The sequence below is a fragment of the Alosa sapidissima genome, chromosome 4, assembly GCF_018492685.1.
Source record: "Alosa sapidissima isolate fAloSap1 chromosome 4, fAloSap1.pri, whole genome shotgun sequence".
In the NCBI taxonomy this organism is placed as follows: domain Eukaryota; kingdom Metazoa; phylum Chordata; class Actinopteri; order Clupeiformes; family Clupeidae; genus Alosa; species Alosa sapidissima.
The window spans coordinates 8,863,739-8,881,531 of NC_055960.1; the positions used below are offsets into that span (position 1 = coordinate 8,863,739).

General features: G+C 38.9%; 1 protein-coding gene and 1 non-coding gene across 4 annotated transcripts in view; one reads left to right on the forward strand and one right to left on the reverse strand.

The window, feature by feature from the left end:
• Positions 1-13,627, reverse strand: part of LOC121707267 (contactin-4) — an 88,328-nt gene extending 74,701 nt beyond the window's left edge. For 2 of the 3 annotated variants that reach the window (XM_042089687.1, XM_042089685.1), the window contains exons 1-2: positions 13,521-13,603; positions 11,895-11,974 (exon numbers count right to left, since the gene is read on the reverse strand). The gene's annotated coding sequence lies outside the window, so the exon portion shown is untranslated. Of the gene's footprint in view, positions 1-11,894; positions 11,975-13,520 lie in introns of all 3 variants that reach the window. The other variant, XM_042089686.1, reaches the window with a different exon arrangement.
• Positions 13,628-16,925: 3,298 nt separating this feature from the next.
• Positions 16,926-17,008, forward strand: trnal-uaa. Its single transcript has one exon. It is a non-coding gene; the product is annotated as a tRNA-Leu (tRNA).
• Positions 17,009-17,793: the final 785 nt, after the last annotated feature.

The following is a 17,793-nucleotide window of genomic DNA, read 5'->3' on the forward strand; positions in this document are numbered from 1 at the left end:
AACCGACAAAATGGTGGGGAAAAAAATCTAACATGAATGTATTTATAGAGAGACACTGACAGACTACTCTTATAATGACTGAAGTGACCTCATGTTGTCAGTCTGAATCACAGTATGATATCAAAGTAATGACAGTCTGAATGAACAGCAGCTTATCGTATCTGTCCTGTTACTATGGGAATATGCACCATTCAGAGCCCGCTCCACCATGGTAAATCTGAAATGCAAACCCATTTGTGAGGGCAGATGAAGAAAGGAATATCAGACTACTCCTGTGGGATCTGCCTAAATTACACCCAGTTACATTGCCACCGCGGAGTGCTGAGCACAGCTTTGACATTGCATCCCGAGTCAATGTGATGTTAATGTATCTACGGAGGATGATTGAAAAAAAAAAAAACCCAAAGAGGTTATGTGAATTAACCTTGACGTAAAAATATCACCCACATTGCACGGGTGTTCTTCTCCTTGCAGTCAAACTAGACTGGAATAACTGTTGAGGCTTGGAGATATGAGTTGGCTAACATTTTAAACAGATGTGTTTCCAACAAGGTTTCTATCTGTTTTGAAAATAGGTAATTACTTTGTAATTAACCATAACAAGCATGACTGGTCAGTAGCTTTTATGAAAAGATTCATTTCATGGTGTATGTTGCAGTGAAATGCATAACATTACTTCATCAAAGTGCCGTGAAAGGTCTACATGTTTGGTGTCCAATTAACTGTATGTTTAAGACTGCATTTCTTATGTAAAGAAATCATTAACCAAATGCCACGCTTAAAGCTTCCTGATTTAGTCTAATGATTGGATATTGGGATGAGATGTCGTGGCACAGATACACATGGTGGCAAATCCATAGTCAGTTAAGGACAGTGCTCAATAACTCACAGCGAATTCTAAAGTTTCTCTGTGAATGTATGTTCACGTTATGCATCTACTGTATTTTCAATAAACGTCAAATGTGAGAGTTATTTTGTTTGTGAGGGTGCAAACACAAACAAATGTGCTGTTCCCAAAAAAATCAGAGGTACACATAAAAATGTCTTGTCTGGAATGTTTCAGTAAACTATTCATGAAGTGGTAGTATAACACACGTGCAATGTCCCTGATGTAGGGCACTGCACAATTACAGAGAGAGTGGCGAAGACAATGAGGGGGACTGACTGAAACTCAAACAGTGCAGCCTCCACTCTCAGTCGGGTCATTGTAAGTGTGCCTCCTCTGAGTATACATCGAACAAGCCCTGAATAAGCACTGCTTGTCATCGCATCACCCTAAAGAATCCCTACAAGTACAATCCTCAACAAAACTGCAGCATTAGTTTGTTGAATACCAATCATGCATGTCTGTCAGTGCCAGGGCTGGAATTAGACAGGACAATCCTCTGAACAACAAAAAATTGTGGGACAGAAAAAATAGCATCTCACAAGAGAGCTTTATGTTGAATGTGAATGTTTATCCCATGGTTTAGTACCATTTAGCCAGGCAGGGGCTGCCAATTCTTTCTGTTTTAGTGCTAGATTAAGTACAATAAGTACAAAGTGTGATGAAATATGGCAACAGAAAGCTCAGATGAAAGATTTATCTTGAGGATTCCTCCTTTTGTTGTGCACATCCCATCACAGCTTTTCTCCATTTTCAAAAACAAACCTGGGTGGTATTAAAGGGTGATCTCACTCACATTTGGGCCTTTCACTGCCACAGTGAATCTGATTCAGCAGCACTTTGGAGTAGTCAACCAACCTCGTGTCTGTGGTTGGAACAACAACTCCAGAGCAGTAGCTACAAGTATAATTCATGGATATTTACTGTTTTCAATGTTTTAATTGCATTAGTTTGACAAGAATGACCCTCTATAAGACTATCTACACATCCTCCAATGGAACATTTCACTTTATCATTACATTTTAAATTCACATTCATTCATCTTCAGTGCAGCAGGTGTAATGATGAAGATTGTGAAACAATGGTGAAACAAAACCGTGTTCATAATATCCACTCATTCACTACATAGTGCACTACAAAGTCCACTACATAATGAACAGCAAATATACAGTAGAGTGTGAATAGCAAGTATACAGTTAGAGTACTCCCTCACTAATAAAGTGCACTACTATACAGTAGTGAATAGCAAGTATACAGTTAGAGTACTCCCTCACTAATAAAGTACACTACTACATATAGTAGTGAATAGCAAGTATACAGTTAGAGTACTCCCTCACTAACAAAGTGCACTACATAGTGAACAACAAATATATAGTTAAAGTACTCACTCACTAACAAAGTGCACTATAGTGAATAGCAAGTATACAGTTAAAGTACTCCCTAACTAAGCCTATAGTGCGCTGGCCTATGTAGTGAATGAGTGGAAATTTGAGCAGCCTATCGTCTTACCACGGAACCACTGTGCAATGTGCATGAGCAAATATTGGGACACAACATAATTATTTTTTTACAAGCTGCTATTTTCAAGTGAACTATGATGCTTTACACAGTTGTGAGTAGGACCTTGTTTGAACAAAAGTTGCACCTAGAAAAGACCCCTGCCTGAAATTATATATATTATATATTTTATATATACATTTTATATATCTAAAATGTTATATTTGAATGAGTTACATCTACTTAATTATACTCAATTGCATCATATGCCGAAGTTTGCAAAGCAATGGTAAGCCATCTGCATTTCGTGGATGGCATGGCAAGTGAGACATTATTTTGTCTTGGCAGTCACAAAAAAGTATAGCTCATTTGACCTGCAAACATCAAAATGTGCTATAGAAACAACTTCAGTGGAGCCATCTGTTTCCCAGACCCCAGTCGAAAGTAAGAAATGAAAGAGCTTGCTAATTAAAACCATTAAGAGCCCCCTCTCAGAGGAGAATAGATTAATGAGTGAAATTCCATACACTGTCAGAGGAGGTCTCTGCTCACTCAAAATGAGATTCACTTTTTGGCTTTGGAAACAGTCTTGACGCGGCGACGCCACCCCACTGAGAGAAACACTGTCTGCAAAGTGGGTCATATTAGGTCTGACGCACTAAATCAGAGCAGGGAGAGAGAAAAAGACAAATAAAGCCTTTTCTCTTGCCAAATCTATGCAGTTTTGTTTGAGTCAGTACAGAACTGGTGGCCTAATCGTTCTCCACCCTCTCCACCTCCTTTAGGTTGCTAACTCTCGTGCAGTGGAGGATTTGTTCAAAGACGGCTAAGCTCTGCTCCCACCTTATTCCTGAGCTATAATCCCGCACAACATCGTGCCTTAAAACCCCTGGAGTTTGTTCAAAATCATCTTGTAAATTCCCCAACACTGCTAGCTGCTGCATACAGAAGAATGGACTATGTGTTAGATTTGTCTCATTGTCTCTGCAGACAATGTAAACCACACATTCAGACATACTGTATAAACTGCACTTGCATGTTCTGTCAAACATTGTGCAATGTATCCTATGAGTGAAGGCACATTGACTACACTTTTAAACTGCAGCTACCTATTTCATTAACTCAACATATAGTCAACTTCAAAACAAATATCATTCTCCTATCACTGGAGTAAGAGTGTTAATACTACTACTACTACTACTACTAGATACTTTATTGATCCCCAGGGGAAATTCAAGGTCTCAGCAGCAGCATACATACAACACAAACACATTCTTTAACAGCAGAAAGAGTAATTAAAGTATATAATATAAAAACACAACTAAGCAGTAAGGACAGTAGAAGATAAAGAATATGCTAAATATACTAAAATACAAATTATACTAACACTTAATACAATATATAAAAATATACTAAAATACAAATTACAAAAATACAAATTATACTAACACTTAATCTAAATCAATTCTAAAAACAGTATCCACATAGTGGTGATTAATAAATCAGAGGCGCTTGCAATGACTGAGGCAGGGACTGAGCCTGTGATTCTCTGTGCATAGTAAGGTATGGTAAGGTGCTCTAAGGTGCTCTGTGTGAATGAGTGTCATGGTGGTAGTGCAATGGTGATAGTGGTCATGGTGATAGTGCAAATGAGTAAGTCAACAGTGCAACAATGCAGAAATAAAGTAAAGGCCTCTTTTGTGGTGACAGCTCCTAGTAACAAGTTGCACAGTGTTGAATGGAAATTCAAAGCAGTAGTCCACACATAAGCTCTGTCCTCTGCAAACATCACTGACTATTACTACGGAAGAGATCCATTCACAATTCATATCTTGTTAGCTAACAATAGTTAATTACAATCTACACTGAATGTGAACTGTTTGTCTCCAAAGCAATCATTTTATCGGAAATAACCACAATTCATTCAGGTGGTGAGACATTATGAAATAACCTTTTTTCCAAAACAGTGATTACTCCTGCCCATATGTACATCACTTCTGTTGATGAGATGAAATGTACATGGACAAGATAATGTCTAATGAATTATATATGTCAAAATAATGAGTAATGACAAACAAGCAATTCATTAATTCAAGGATGCATGAAGACTGAGTGCAAAGCAAAAAAAAAAACAAAGCAAGGAAAGGAAATTAAAAATAACCACAAAAACAAAACAAAAAACACTTGTTCAAAAACAGCCCAATGTTGGCTCCACAGAAAATGAAGCAGCATTGTGTCTTGTGAGAGCTACTGTGCAAGTACTCTACGCACCTTATTTAATATGGCAATCTGTTCTCAAAGACCTCTAGTGCCTCTCTCCAAGGAAAAATAGAAAGTGCAACCTGTCGTGTCATAACTTGTCATTGTCTCAGCCTTACTCCTTTGTCATTAGAGGCATAAGGGCAATTCCCTGTCAGCATTCTGCACCCCGCAGGCCACGACCACGTCCTCCAACCCACCTTCGCATGTCTTCACAGACAGTTGGTGGAGCTGCCTGCTGACTACTTGGAATTGCCCGTTTATGTGCTAGACTAAGCTCATGTCTCTGCAGATAAGTTTGTGCCAAATCCTAACTGAACTGAGATAAGAATGGTCCATGTAATACTTAAAAAAGGAGACACTATACTTTAATTGTCAAATAAAAAATAGGTCACAAATACTCATAATAGGTCACAAAACTCATATTTTGGTGCAAATGTGATATTGCAATGAATTTTATTGTGGTGGATAACACATTTAGTGTTGTTTGTTTCAAAGACAAATATATTATTTGCCATATATAATAATAACAAAACGTTTATTGTCACACAAAGGCATTGCATTTCCTGGCTGCAGTTTTCATTAGTGGTAGCCTACGCATATTACATTACATTACATTACATTACATTTGGCTGACGCTTTTTAGCCAAAGCGACTAACAACATAGTAAACAGTTTAAGTTTTAGAGCAGTTCTCAACAATTTTAGGACAATTTAAAAACATTAGAGTACAGTAAGAATAAGTGCATCAGTGAGTGCTGTTTTTAACAGTTACTTGTCAGTTTGAGACGGCTGGTGAGTGCTAGGATCAGTAAGACTTGTTGTAAGTGTTGCTATGAGAGCAGATGTTCTCTAAAGAGCTGGGTCTTCAGGAGTTTTCTGAAAATGGAGAAGGATGTCTCTGCCCTTGTAGGAGCTGGCAGTGTGTTCCATCAATGAGGAACAACAGATGAGAAAAGTTTGGATTGGCTTGAGCGTACCAGTGGTAGAGCTAGACGTCGTTCGTCTGAGGAGCGCAGCTCTGATATTTCAGTAATACAAAGTCTGTTCACTTTCCTAGGGCTATTTTGAATATGCACTGACAACTCTGACATTACCACACTGAAGACAGAGGAGAAGGCTAAGGCACATGGCATATGTAAACATCTCTATCAGCAAACAGATCAGTGCAGGCAATGGATTTATGCCACCAACATGCAGGACATATACCTCACTCCATAAGCCTACTTTCAGCCAGTGAGCAAAGTTGGGCAAGAAGCATGTCTCATAGATGAACTACAGCCATCTTCCATTGCACTGACCCACCAATTTAGGTATTAGGTAATTTAGGTGTATAGGTATTAAATTAGCAACATTTTGCCAAGTTATTAAAATAGCTTTAGTTAACTTTGCTTGTTGCCTGCTTTTGTTTGCATGTTCCCCATTTGGCCTGTCGGTTGCCAAGGATTTCTACAACCTGCTGTTTCTACAACCTGCTGTGCTATTCCTTCATTATTGCTTTTCTGAGAAGAGATCTCTTGATCACTTCACACGTTTTTGTTTAATGTACTGTATCTAGCACACGTCTCCAAAATGACCACTCATTAGGTGCTCTCAAATACACGTAAACAGCTCGTCTCAGGGGAGTCAGTTTTATGATCTGCACCAGAAGAAACCAATTTTCCATGTCATCTTTACTCTCGTGTGCATGTGTGTGTGTGTGTGTATGTGTGTGTGGTCAAACATGTTATCATGACAATCTCAGTTTGCAGGGGAATAAACAGAAAACCTATACACTCTACACAAATTATAATATATGCCATTTCAAAAGGACATTGCACCAGTACAAGGAGAACAAGGATGTAGCCCTAAACCAAGCTTAACAAACAACAAGCTTTTTCTGTATTAAGTATATCTCTATTTTCTTTCAATGTTTGCAGGCAAATTGTGCATCTGCTGAGACCAGGGCCAGATAAGACTAAACAGGGTTTAACCACAGACCCTTACATCCCCTGGGTCAACAGGCTGGAGGGGCCTCTTGCCTGAAAGGGGAAGTTGCCTGAGCAGGGCTGGATAAAGTAGACAAAGGGCCCTTAGACTACAGTATGGGTCCGCCATTCCCAGGCCATCTACGAAATGTACCAATTTGCAGCCACAATCAAATTCTACATCTGTACCCGTGTTCGATTCGGTTCGATGGCCGTTTATGATCCAATCAGCAACATATCAGAAAACTTAATGATAAACTGATGCAATTAAAATGTTCACAACAGCAAATATCCATGAAAGATGCTTCTACTGTAACTTCTGCAGTGAGCTGTTCTGATTATGTTTGTGATGAACTGGTTTCTACTACACGTTCACAACAATGTGGTGGGGAGAACAACACATAGCATGATTTTAGCATTTGGGGAATCCAAATCAAATGCCCTTTCGGTTGCAATGTCCTCTCTCCACTGTCTGTGCCATTTTCCATCTCGGAAATGTTGAGGACCCTAACATTTGGTTCAAATGAATCAATCAGGGTAAGTGTCATTTATAATCTCAACAGCATTTGTTGCTAAATAAACAACTAAACAAAAGATACATGAATACGTAATTAGTTGATTAAAGACAAGTACTAATAAAGGCTAATCTGACTACAGTACATGAAGGGAACAGCTAGGGCATAGCTTTTAATATTCTCTCTTTTCCTCAAGCCCTCGTGTCAGCAGGTCCGAGATAAACCTTTCTCACTGTCAGGTACACATCCCATTGAACAAAAGTCAACTGATAGTACTGCTTGGTGCCCAAATTAAGTGCCATATCAACTGCAGGGGGAATGGCTAAGAAGTCGCTGGAACGATGCGTATCGATCCACTTTTGATCAGTGACTGTGAGGACAGTACAGGTCATCACAACTGCACGGTTCAAACTGTGGTTTCATAGTGGGGGTGGGGGGTAGGTAAACTACTCCAGTGATATCAACACTCTGCCCCCGTTCAACAACACCGAGCCTGGGGATGTTAAACCACACTACACCTATGCTCTATTCATCAGGGTTATCGCCATCGCTCTACCAAGAGAAGATTAGGCCGCAGCTTTTTACAGCCCTGCTCTGTACAACGGCGCAGCGCATCTTAGGCTACGAGACCAGGAGTTGCACAATATCATTTAGAAAAATCTCAAGCCATCTGGACACAGCACAACAAATGTTAGGATCGTGGAACACACAGGGTGAAACTGAATGTAGTGCTGTATGTGTTCTTTACAGAGGTAGTGAGGTAGAGGTGCTGAGTATGGCGGCACAATAGCCTTGATCAATTGGAATACATGTTAATGCATCGTATTCAGGATAGGGTATTTTTACAACATGACATGATGAGAATAAGAATAATATAATAAGTAAGGTATAATGTATAGAACGGCGGTCATTATTGGGAAAATAAGTCATGACAGGGTGAACCGGCCTTTTCCGCCCTGAAGGGACTTATTTTTCCAATAATGACCGGCGTTCTATACATTATACTGCTTATTACACGGCTACTTGCCAAAACGAAACAATAAACTCCCCACAATGTGACTCTTTAGCCTACCTAGCCTAGGCTATAGCCTATTTGTTACCTTTTCATCGTGGCTTTTGGTGAGAAACAAACCTTTCAAAGCACCCAAGGCCGCTTTACAGAGAATTAAAAAAAACATAGTGATAGTAAAAGGCACATTAAAGTCCATAAGCTATCTTGAAAAGGTGGGTTTTAAGAGCTGTTTTGTACTGTGAGATGGAGTCGAGAGCACGGATGTGTAAGAGTGAGTCTGAGTTCCACAGTTTGGGTGCAGCATAGCAAAAGGCCTTTGCTCCCATTGTGGTGAGTCTGATGTTTGGTACTGACAATTATCCAGCATACATCCATACATATGCCATATTGTTGCAACATTAAAAATAACTGATTATTTATATTGATTATTGATATTGCAAATCAATATAGCTATATTACTATTTTATAAAATAGCACAAGACATAACGGTAACACTTTATAATAACTACACACAATTCATCATTTATTAAGCCTTTGTTACTTATTAGTTAATGGTTTGTTCCTCATTAGTAATTTCTTGTTCGTACATAATTTATCATCAGTAAAGCATTTACTCACATAGTTATAAATGGTTTGTTCATAGTAAATAAGCCTATATCTAAAATATGTTTATAAATTATTGTTAATACGGTAAAAATTGTGCAATAATATTTTGTTGATGAAGTAATATTTCCATTATTTAACAGTTGTTACATACACATGCACTAATGATTAGTTAGTGTGAGGATACATATTTTATAAACCACTTCCTAATACTACAACCCCAAAACAGAAAAAGTTGGGACATTGTGTAAAATGTGAATAAAAACAGAATGTAATAATCTGCAAATCTCTTAAACTCATATTTAGTTGCAAAAAGGACACAGACAATATATCAAATGTTTAAAATGAGAAATTTGACTATTTCATGGAAAATATTTGTGTTAATTTCATGTTAATTTTGAATTTGATGCCACCAACATGTTTCAAAAAAAGTTGGGACGGGGGTAACAAAATGCTGGAAAAGTTGTGCAATGATAAAGAAAACAAAAGGAAGAATGTTACCTAAATAGGGTAACTGGCAACACGATTGGCTATGAAAAAGAGCATCCAAGAGAGGCAGGGTCTCTTAGAAGTAAAGATGTAGGGGTATTTATCAGTCTGTGTAAACCTGTGTGCACAAATGATGAAACAATGTCATTTTAATGCTTTTTAACATGAAATTGTGACATATTTAGGGAGTTCATCATCTACAAGACATAATATTATTAAAACATTCAGAGAATCCAGAGAAATCTTTGCAAACAAGGGAAATAGCTGAAAAACAAATTGGATGGCCGTGGCCTTTTGGACCTCAGATGGCACTGCATCAACACCAGACCTGTTTCCAGACCTGTCATTGTATTAGCTCAAGACAATCTCTGATAACCATTGTCTATGTGCCCAGTTTGATCCTTAATTCCAAAACTACAGCCAAAATTGTAACAGCTAAAATTGTATTGAGACATGATACAGAAAATACCACCCTCTTATCTGGGCCTAAGCTTGATTAAAATGGACTGAGGTAACGTGGAAAAAGGTCCTGTGGTCAAAGTTTGCCTTTCGTTTTGGAAATCTTGGACTCATCTGGGCTAAAGAGGAGGGGGCCTATCCGTGTATCCAACCTATCCAACTTGTTTTAGTGCTCAGTTTGAAACCCAACATCTATGACGGTGTGGAGGAGCATTAGTGCCAACAGCATGGGCATCTGGCACATTTGGCACAGCACAATCAATTCTGAATGATGTATACAGGTTTTGATCAACATATACTGCCATCTAGGCACTGTCTTTTCCAGGGACGACCTTAAATATTTCAGGAAAACAATGCCAAAATGAATTCTGCACATACTTAAATAGTATTTCTCCATAGAGGAAGAGTCCAGGTGCTAAGATGGTATGTCTGCAGTCCAGATTTGTCAAATTAGGTGCATAATGGAATGAAAAGCATGACTAAGAATACCCTATACTGTTGAGCAACTGAAATCCTATATCGGGGAGTAATGGGACAACATTTTATACTCAAAACTGTAGCAAATGGTCTTCTCAGTTCCTAAACATTTACAAAATTGTGTTAAATGAAGAGATGAAGCAGCACAGTGGTAAACATGCTCCCGTCCCAACTTTTTTTGGAACATGTTGCTGGCATCAAATTCAATATGAACATATACTTTCCATGAAATAGTCCAAATTATAATTTTCAACATTTGATATGTTGTCTATGTCCTTTTTGCTGCTAAATATGGCTTTACAAGACTTCTATATTATAACATTCTGTTTTTATTTACATTTTACACAACGTCCCAACTTTTTCTGTTTTGGGGTTGTATAATTAATGATTAGCTCAGGAGTTACAAGTGGTTAGTTAATGATATTTTGTGAGCTTATCTAAAGTGAGGACTTTCTATGCCTTGCAACACAATTTCAAATGAGTTGTAAAGATTACATTCACATTCATTCATTTAGCAGACAAGCGACGTATACTGTACATGTCAATTAATTTGAAGGCCATTGACACAACAGTGAAAGCCAGGAATCAAACCCCCAACTTTTCAGGCTTGTTCCGCCCTGAAGGGACCTATCTCCCGACAATGACAGGCGTTCTATACATTATCCCGCTTATTACACGGCTACTTACCAAAACAACACAATAAACTCCCCACGATATGACTCTTTAGTCTACATAGCCTAGGCTATAGCCTATTTGTTACCGTTTCATCATGGCTTTTGCTCAGAAACAAATAGTTCGCAACAACACACGCTGAACTTGAATCAAACATTCTTTAGAACACAACTGATCAACCATCTGCTTTCACTTTTGAATGAAGTTCCAATCCTTGCGTAGTGATATGAAAGAATTGACTTAGAAGCACAAAGCCCATTTTCCTTGACAGCGGTCTGTTATACTTAGCAACGGTCTGTTATTCAGAATTAGCAGACCGCCGAACGTTGGGAAGGCCCATTCAAGTGAATGGAGCATTCTGCAGCACTATGAAGAGCCGTGTAATAAAATTAACTAACCACTTGCAACTCCAGAGTTAATCATGAATTATTACACGGCTCTTCAGAGTGCTGCAGAATGCTCCATTCACTTGAATGGGCCTTCCCAACGTTCGGTGGTCTGCTAATTCTCAATAACATTTTGTCTACTTTGGGTTATTTGTTCTTCTTCAATTATACAGATATTGTGATAAATCATAGATTTTCTATTAATGTACTGAGTGCTACAGAATCGCTGCATCATGCTATTAACGTTATTGTGTTTCACACCCATTTCATACAAGTTCTCCTGTGCCTTAAACATTAGATTAGGTACAGAAACATATCATTAATCTCTTTTTCACCTGTAGTTTTATAGGTCAGCTGTGATGTCGACTTAATCATCCATGTTGTACAGAAACTACTGGTTATACATTAATTGGACCGGCTATGGATGTTATACTTGAGTATGCACCTTTCATTAATGTCTATGAGTAAGATTATTTTTAGCATAATAAATGACATGCATGACCAGCCAAGGATTAAAACTACAGGGATTTGAGGATCAAGCAAAGAGGTGATAAGGCATCAGGTGTGTCTAAGCAAACCGTGAAAACAGCAAGGACTCGAAATCAACTGGACAGCAAAAGGAATGAGTCTAAAAGCCAGTGAAAAGAAAAGCTCTAAGCTATGCAGTACTTACAGTGACATTAACAGCTGGGGTGATAATAGGGGTGAGTCAAGCCGTTTGAAGGTGAAAAATCAAACGCATGTTTTTCGTGACTAAGGGAAAACAGAGAGAGGAAGGAAATAATGGCATTGTAATGCCCATCATTAACAATTCAATGTGAGCCCCAGGAACCAAAGTAATTTGACATCTGTTTTCATTTCCTCAGAGAAGGCACTACACCACACCCCCCTTTTCTCAGCAATAGGTATGCAGGGTGAGACCAAGCCATATGTATTCACCAGATCACCCTCCTGAGAGCTATCGACATGAAGACGTGGCAGGTTTATAAAGTCAGTACTTTGGTAGTTAAGCCACGACAAACCAAAAGTGTATCATCCTGGTGCTGCACTATGTCAAAGGAGGAAGACAGGACAATCAAAGACTGACATTTTGATCGATTATGAAATACGTATCACACCTGAAATTATTTTTATGTTGAAGAAAATGTTTAAGGAAAATAGCCTGCAGTATTGGTAGCCATTTAATGGTTTTGAGGTTTCCTTCAAAATGTGCCCTAGACTTTAATTCGTATCGCTTTTTTTCCTATTCCCCTCTGAGGAATGGTGAATGTATAAATTATGTGTTGTACAGAAATGTAGCCTACAGTATGCATTTTATTTGGCTCCTTGATTATTATTCCATCAAACTGATGACAGTTCAAATCTATGCAGCCACAGACAGGTAACTCACCGACCATCCCCTTCCACAAACACACACACACACACACACACACACCCTCACCATCCAAAAAACAGTCTCCTAAGATGAACATAGCAAATGGCTCATTTCCCTCCTTGTAATGAATACCATGCCATAGTTAATCCTTTTTGCATAATGCGTTATTAGAATGTAAACTTATGCAATACCACCATAATACAATATTTTGGTATGTTACTCAACCCAGATAACCATCAAAGGATCACAGACATATGTAGCCCACTTGAAAGCATTGCCACCACTTCAGAAGGTGCTTTTCTAGCGTTCGTTCAGAAGCAGCCTACCTGATGATGCAAGTACCCTTTAGACATAATATAATTCTGGGAAATACGCCACGGTACCACAGCCGAATATTCCCACATTCCAAAGAAACAGGAAATACTAAATATAGTCTTAATCAAATAGAATGTATCTGCATGGCCCTGGCGTAACAGGAATACCTTTCAAGGAGTCACCTTCAGCAAAGAAGATGCCATAATGTTGGCGATATTTGCACAAAAGTAGGCCTATATTGAAATAAAGTTTGTGTCCACTAAAAAAAAACAAAGTAGCCTAACTGCTACGATTACCAGGGGAATAACATCTTGAAGAAATAGAATGTGACGCACGCATTAAGATACATGGTAAACAGGTGCGGAACACAAATTAGACAATTTACTTAACATGTGGTTGACACATTGACTAGCAGGGACGTCTTTAAAATACCTGAATATATCGGACTAGCGGCCACAAAGCAACAGCATGCCTCCCAAGTCAGAGTTAGGATAGGTATTGCTCTTGCACGCGTTGATCAATTCATCAAATTATCGCTAACTAGGAGTCCAGTTCTACATACAGAGTGAATGGCAACTATATTATCATGAAACATACAGGAAGTCTTACCTTAATTCGTGTCGACAGTGTACGTTTCCTCCGAGGAGACTGAGAAGTGTTACAAGACGATTGACCGTGGGTACGTGATGCCGTGGCGCTTGATGCACGAGTACTGTGATGCAGGTTTACTAAAACCAATGTCTGGCTTACTGCATAAGAATCAGGCGGCAGATCCCTCCTCCTCCATGCTGCATGCAATCTTTATCAACGGAGAAACACGCATATTTCCACCACACCATTTTATGAAAACAAGAATGAAATTGACTTCATCTTGTGGGGAGATTTGTGCGGTTAAGTTTAGCCCACTGATGTAAATGAGATGCAGATATAACAATTGAACTGAGTAGACTTTACAACTTATTGGAATACATGACTAAAAAACAGCAGAATCTCCTCCTTTACTCAAAATGTTTGACTTGTGTGCATTTTTATTTGAGATGTGTTGAAGGAGGTTTCTCCAAGTCTTTAGTTCATATGTACCTGCAATGTTGCAGATTGAAGAAACTGCAACATTGCAGGTACATATGAACTAAAGATCTACCTTTGATCTACCTTATTATAGTAAATTCAGACACACATACCAGCATCTGCTTTTCATGAAAACAACAAGCCTGTGGTGTTATTTGAAACCTGTTCATATGACATTACTGTCACATTGCATTGAGGGTATGAGGCTCAGCAAATCCAGATGGTGTAAACAGATGTTAATACATGACATTTCCACTGATGCACACTCAACACTAATATTAACACACATAAGGAAGTCAATGCTGACGCCAAAATTAACTTGCCTTGATGAGTCATGGCATTGCATTGTAAGAAATGAAGAGGGCTGATTTACCTGGTTTGTGTGTGTGTGTGTGGTGGGTCATGTCAATAGCACAAAATGATAGGGTAAAATGACTAGATATCACATTTGTTTTAAAACGGTGCAATATAAATAAAAAATGTTCACATTAGCACCACATATGAATGTTTTACTGAAGTCATGTATAGCCCTGAGCAATTGTTGATATGAAATAGTCCACGCTGAGGCATTCAATATCTGTGGTGAGTTGTCAAGGGAGGATAGGCACAGTGCACATAGTATTATTATGTACCCCAATTTATGCATATTTTGTCATAATGACAATATTCATAATGAGAAGGCTTGCAGTCACAAAAGCTCATTTTATAATAGGCCTAATTTAAGTCACATTTACATCAGGACCTGTCCTTTGAAGATTGTCCAGTACCCACAATGTCCACATACTGTATCAATGCCACATATGTGACAGCCCACAGACTAAAAATAGAAACTGTGAGGCAGAGGTACATCTTCATTTCATTAACAGCAGAGAATATGCTCTGGATCTAGGAGTATAAACTACACCATAGACAAATAGGGAGACATCAGCAGTGAGTGCACAAATAATTAAGGTATTTATTTCCAGTAATTACCACTGAATCTGGAGGGACAAGGAGTGTCACAAAGCAGACTTCCTTATATTGAACAACTCATGCTGCAAGAGTTGAATTGCCCAGTAGCAATATATTGTTTCAAATTATATTGACACCCATTTAAGACTCAGGACATTTTTGGACAAAATTAATTGGGCTTACCTCAAAGGCGGCACTGGGGCTTGTAAGAAGAGCTCACCCTATGAAGAGAAAACCTCCTGCCAAAACTTGCAGGACATTTTAACAACGCTACCCTTGAGGGTGCAGGACATTTTAAAGCAACTGAGGCTACCACCACTAGTGGACTAATAATAGCAATAAGTATTACTAATAATTGTCCAAAGACTAAAAAGACCCACTTTAAATGGTACAAGAGGCAGCATAACTGCACAAGCCGAACAGCAACAGAATAGCCAATCTGCAATTTTTTGAAATTACTATTTTCACCCCATTTGTCAACATAAAAAAACACAAGTTTGTCATGAAACATACAATTTCTGTTTTGTCTCTATTATAAGTCTAAATATTGAGCAAACTACTGTGCAAAAGTCATTTTGTCCTTATTTTTATGTCTGTAATACCACTTTCTGAAATTAACAGGAAGTTGGAAGGGACAATAAAATATAAAACAAGACATGAAATGAAAAAAGACATTGAAAAAAAAAAAAAAAAAACTCAAGTATAAGATTACCTAGTGCCAGGAAACAATCCCAACATTCTGAGCAGCGAATGTGCTGTGGTGATTTTTATATCTGCACCTTTCAATCAGTTGCTGGCCCTATTGAATTAAGTGACTTTCTAGCCTTCCTGTGTAATTTACGAACAGCTGAATTGGCCCCAGACCCCAGACACCTGCAGTGCCGGCGTGATAAACCAGGTACAGATTGAGCTCACCCATTGCAGCGGTCCATCTAGTACATCCTCACGACTACAGGTAAGCAAAGACAATCAAAGGAATAACATTTCTTTTTTTTATATATATATTTTTTGGGCGTTTTATGCCTTTAATTGACAGGATTGTGGAGAATGACAGGAAACGCGTGGGAGAGAGTCAGGGTGGGATCCGGAAAGGACCACGGGGCGGAAATCGAACCCGGGTCACCGGCGTATGGTGCAGGTGCCCCAGCCAGTTGCACCACGGCTGGGGCAGAAATAACATTTCTGCTGCAATAATACTGTGTGCTTACAAATCTCGTTATGAGTTATGAGGTGAGATTATATGCAACCACAGCTAATCAAGTCCCATTCTTTTGAACCAATCATGCTCTCATCGTATTCTGTACGTCATAATAAACACATACACACTCACACACAAAAGAAAATGTATTTTTGGTAGGAAACATTTATTATTTACTTTGCCTTGAGCAAAAGTTAAGTTTCTAAATTGCTGTTTGCTGCTGATGGCGGCCCTGCCCCCCCTCCCTGTCTGGGTCCCCTGAGAGTGGAACCTTAGGATCAGACCAGCGCTCCATGGTCCTTGACCCAGTTTTGTGGGTGCCTGAGTGTACATGTAGTCTGACCTTCCATCAGTCATTAAACCATAATAGTCAACTACCTGACAGGCCACTCACTTAAAAATAGAAAAAGTGGGCTTTGGGAGAAGGATATATGGGTGTCTCTTTCTTTGTGTGCTTACTCTAGATTGTAGAGTATGATGGCTTTCTCTTGGTGTGTTGTTTTTTTTTTGTTTTTCTTTGTTATGTTGACACAGTAACAGGCAGTTCATAAGGACATTTATACATGCTGTGGGTTACATGTTTAAATAATCAGAGCTTGAAGAGCACATGCAATTGAATACATTTATTATCATTGGTGAATTTGACTGCATACTATGTCAAATATGCAGTGTCTGATTAGGAAACGGTTAACCTTACTTTTGTAAAAGTAGCGGTTTTGGCAAAGCATGTGTACAGGTATGCTATGGCCATGCTACATGCAATGTGTTTCTATAGTCCATGACATAACTATAGAAGCACCAGGATGGCTGAGTGGTTAAGGCGTTGGACTTAAGATCCAATGGATGCATGTCCTTGTGGGTTCTATCCCCACTCCTGGTAAACATATTAATGATAAAGAGCAGCACTGCTGGCAATTAGCTTGAAACGCAGCTGACTGAGTCATTACTTAATGTCCATCATATTGAAATCAGCAGGGAGGGTGGCAGTGTAGTGGCTAGGGTAAGTGTAGAAGTCTCGTGATTTCTGATTCCCAGCTGCCCCCGTTTTACTCTTGTGTAAGGTACTTAACTCTGCATTGCTCCAGGGAGTCTGGCCCTTTGATTACCCTTTGTAAGTCACTTTGGATTAAAGTGTCAGTCAAACACATAAAGATAGTAACTAGGTATGGTTTTATGTAAAACCAGGTATAGTGGAGGGGTCACACACACATTAGAACTATTTGATCATCTACTATATCAGTGATCAGTGACAAGAGTTGGGTGCTATTAGAAAGTTAACTTAAAAGTTGTTTTGAGATTGTGTGGACTACTCATATTGCATACTACAGACTGTGCATCATTTGGGAAAGTGATACCAAACAGCACATTAATAGTACATTAATAGTTTAAACTTAAGCAACAAGCCTCACACTGCACAGGAACATGCTCTGAATGCCATGTCCCCAGAATCTGGACACTGACTAAGCGAGACCTGGGGTCAGCAAGAGAATAGCAGGTGAGGCCGTTTCTTGTGAAGCCCCTTCCAGTCTGTGCCCACTCAATTTAACACAGCTCCGACCCAAGATTGCCGCGATGAGATAGGAAACTCCACTTTCAGCTCCATTTAAGTTTTCACGCCGCTGTCGGTAATGGAGCTTGAAAAAAGAATCTGGCTGCAAGTAATTA